At 41.3% G+C, this 3,891-nt stretch overlaps 1 pseudogene; it reads right to left on the minus strand.

Moving 5' to 3' along the window:
• Positions 1-396: 396 nt before the first annotated feature.
• Positions 397-773, minus strand: LOC119618534 (iron-sulfur cluster assembly 1 homolog, mitochondrial pseudogene; annotated as a pseudogene).
• Positions 774-3,891: the final 3,118 nt, after the last annotated feature.

Raw genomic sequence — 3,891 nt, forward strand, 5'->3', positions numbered from 1 at the left:
CTTGAGCCATGGAAGCAGAGGTTGCAGTGATTGTGCTGAGATTGTGCCACTGCACTCCAGCCTGGGCAACAGAGTGAGACCCTGTCTCAAAAAAATAAAAATAAAAGAAGGGATGCAAGAGAGTTAACCGCAGAGCAGGATTTTTTTCTTTACAGAACAGAAAAATAATCCAGAGAGCAATGGCTTCTCATTTTCAGTCTTCTGCAGAGAATACAAATATCACTTCTTCTGAATCTAACACACTAGCTTCCTTTCCAAAATGCATCACTTTATTTCTCTTAAAAGGCAGCCACAGATGATAAACTGTAAGCACGTGATAGTCACATGACTTCTTCAGTAAGAACGAAGACTTTCACACACTCTCCTGGAGCTTAGAGCCAGAGGAATCCTGAGTTGTCAAATATTAAAGCTTTCTCCACAGCCACACATTCCTTTGATGATTGGGTTATTGAACACAAGTTTACTGGATAATTTGTTTTCAACACAGTCCATTTCTGTTCCTAAAAGTGTTAGCTGTGCTTTTTTTTTTTTTTTTTTTTTTTTTTTTTTCCAGTGGATACTCTGATTTCATCTTGAACAACTTCATCAGAATCTCCATTTGTCTTCCTACATTCTAGAGAATAAGCAAGTCGCTGGTATGGACCTCAGGCTTATCTTTAAAAAGTTGTTTTATCATTCACTGCTGAAGGTGTCAAGACGAGGGTGGCCCAGGTGGCCTACAGCTTCCTGTTGCTCACCGCCGGGACAGTGGCCTGAGGTAAAGAAGCTCCCATCTTCTGGGTCCTGGCACCCCTGTGCTTCAGGCTGGAGCTTGGGCACCTCAGCCTCTCTCTATAGATACTGTGGGCAATTCCCAAGTAACACATTTTTTATTTGGCTCCAGCAAAATTTGTCTTTGCAAATAAGTTATCCATTGGTCTTTTTTTTTGTTTTTCCCTTATGGGAGGAGGTTGGTAGGTAAGAAAATGAAAAAATAAAAAAAGTGCGTGTGTCTGTGTGTGTGTGTGTCTGTGTGTGTCTCGCTGTGTCTGTGTGTGTGTGTATGTGTCTGTGTGTGTTTGTGTGTATTTTGTAAGTTGTCTGCCATGATTTCCTCCTGTACATTAAAGCCAAGAGACTTAGATTCATGTAATCAACCCAGTAGTTGCCTGGTTATATTTCCTTTGCTGCCTATAAGTTTCTGTCTTTTAAAAAATTACCATTTGGTCATATTTAATCGATATGCTACAAATCCTTTTCCGAATGGGTAGTATTTGTCTGAATTTTAAATTTTAAAAAATTCTCCCTATACAAATTTTTAAAAATTCTCCCTTAAAAGCCCTAGATGGCTTTTAAGAGATCTTTCAACTAAAATAATCGAAGTCAGCTTGAGAGCCCATCTTTGACCAGACATTTAAGGTGGCAAAAGAAATGGATAAAAAAAGCAGGTGGGGCCAGGCATGGGGGCTAATGCCTGTAATCCCAGTATTTGGGAGGCTTAGTTGGATGGATCACATCAGGTCAGGAGTTATAGAATAGCCTGCCCAACATGGTGAAACCCCATCTTTGATAAAAAGACAAAAATTAGCTGGGCATGGCGGCAGGTGCCTGTAATCCCAGCTACTCCAGAGGCTGAGGCAAGAGAATCACTTGAACCTGGGAGGCATAGGTTGCAGTGATCTGAGATCATGCCACTGCACTCCAGCCTGGGTGACACAGTGAGACTGTCTGAAAGGAAAAAAAAAAAAACAGCAGGTAGATCCTGCACTCATATGTTTATCACAGCACAATTCACAACAGCAAAGTCATGTCCAACAATGGTTGATTGGATAACGATGTGTCCAACACATCTTTAAAGATACCAAAGATCTGGATGCTGAGGCAGGAGAATGGCGGAAACCAGGAGGCGGAGCTTGCAGTGAGCCGAGATAGCGCCACTGCACTCCAGCCTGGCCGAAAGAGCGAGACTCCATCTCAAAAAAAACAAAAGATACCAAAGATATAAAGATATTTGGTACACATACATTATCATTGCAATGACTGTCAGAGGCAAGATTGAGTGACAGCTGTATCAGACAATAAAGGTTTTATTAGAGTGTTTAAAATATACCAAAATATCCTTCAGGCAGTCCTTAATGCCAAGGATTAGAACATTCCCAAAAGAAAAATATAGACAAATGGATAAAAGAATTCAAGGGAGGCTGGGCATGGTGGCTCACACCTGTAATCCCAGCACTTTGGGAGGCCCAGAGGGGTGGATCACCTGAGGTTGGGCGTTTGAGATCAGCCTGACCAACATAGGGAAATCCCGTCTCTACTAAAAAGAAATACAAAAAAATTAGCCAAGCATGGCAACGCATGCCTGTAATCCCAGCTACTCAGGAGGCTGAGGCAGGAGAATCTCTTGAACCCAGGAGGTGCAGGTTGCAGTGAGCCGAGATCACACCACTGCCCTCCAGTGAAACTCCATCTAAAAAAAAAAAGAATTCAAGAGAAAAATGTGAAAGAAGCAGGACAAACAGCAAGCTTCAAATTTTTATTCAAAGCTAGAAAGTACAAATGATAAATTATTACTATTATATTGATTCCTATGAACCACTTTTCAATGAGAGCTTTTGATGTATCAACCTAGTTCACAGGAAAACTTGTGTCCTGAGAGTAGGTATAAGGAGGAAGGAAGAGAGGAAAGATCGAAGGAAAAAGAGAAGAAAGGAAGGAGGGAGGGAGGTTAAGGAGTCAGAATAAGAAAAAAAAAAAAAAAAGAAAAGAAATTACCTCAAAATTTGAAGGGTTGGGAGGCAGGCAGGATTCAGAGACATTTCAAATCTGCCCCAGCTTCACATTATCATAGAATAAAATCTGTCTTAAAGTTTCTCTAGCTTGTTTTAAACCAAAAGAATTATGGGTGAAGGTGAAACAGTTTTATCTTTGTTTATTTTTTATTTTATTTTATTTATTTATTTTTTTGAGATGGAGTTTTGCTTTTGCTGCCCAGGCTGGAGTGCAATGGCATGATCTTGGCTCATTGCAACCTCTGCCTCCTGGGTTCAAGTGATTCTCCTGCCTCAGCCTCCTGAGTAGCTGGGATTGCAGGGGCACACCACCATGCTCAGATAATTGTTCTGTTTTTAGTAGAGTGAGGGTTTCACCATGTTGGCCAGGCTGGTCTCAAACTCCTGACCTCAGGTGATCTACCCACCTCGGCCTCCCAAAGTGCTGGCATTACAGGCGTGAGCCACCGCACCTGGCCAAAACAGTTTTAGAATGCTCTTCCTATTCAGGTTGAAGTTACCAATGACACAGAACACGTACATCCTATGGTAGCAATTTGCTTTTCTTATCATGACATTAAAAATAATATAACAAAAGTTGAATGTGCTGAAACAGAGAGTAAAAGGGTGATTATCAGAGACTGGGGATGGAGGAGTTGGGGACGTATTGGGCACAGGACACAAAATTTCAGTTAGACAGGAGGAATTAGTTCTAAAGATCTATCATACATCACCGTGACCACCGTTAAAAACAACATATTGCCATTAAAATTGCTAAGAGACTAGATTTTCAGGGTTCTCACTACAAAAAATAGGTATGTGGAGTGAAGGGGAGGCAGAATTCCCCTTCCATTCTCTTGGGGTCCCGGTTGGGTACAATAATTAAACTGACATAAGATAAATTAGCAGGAGAAATGCACACAAATTTAGTTAATACAAGTTTTATGTGGCATGGGACCTTCTAATAAGGAAATGAAGACCCAAATAATCAGTTAGAGTCAGTTACTTAAATACTGAATTGGACAAAGTGTAAGAGTCTCCCTGGGGCCTGAAAGCTTAAGGAGATGAATAACTCCTCCCTTCTCAGGCCCAGTCCCAAGCACAAGGCCACTTGTGTCAGCAGCATGAGTCAGCAAGAGAG

Source organism: Chlorocebus sabaeus, chromosome 12 (assembly GCF_047675955.1).
Source record: "Chlorocebus sabaeus isolate Y175 chromosome 12, mChlSab1.0.hap1, whole genome shotgun sequence".
NCBI lineage: Eukaryota > Metazoa > Chordata > Mammalia > Primates > Cercopithecidae > Chlorocebus > Chlorocebus sabaeus.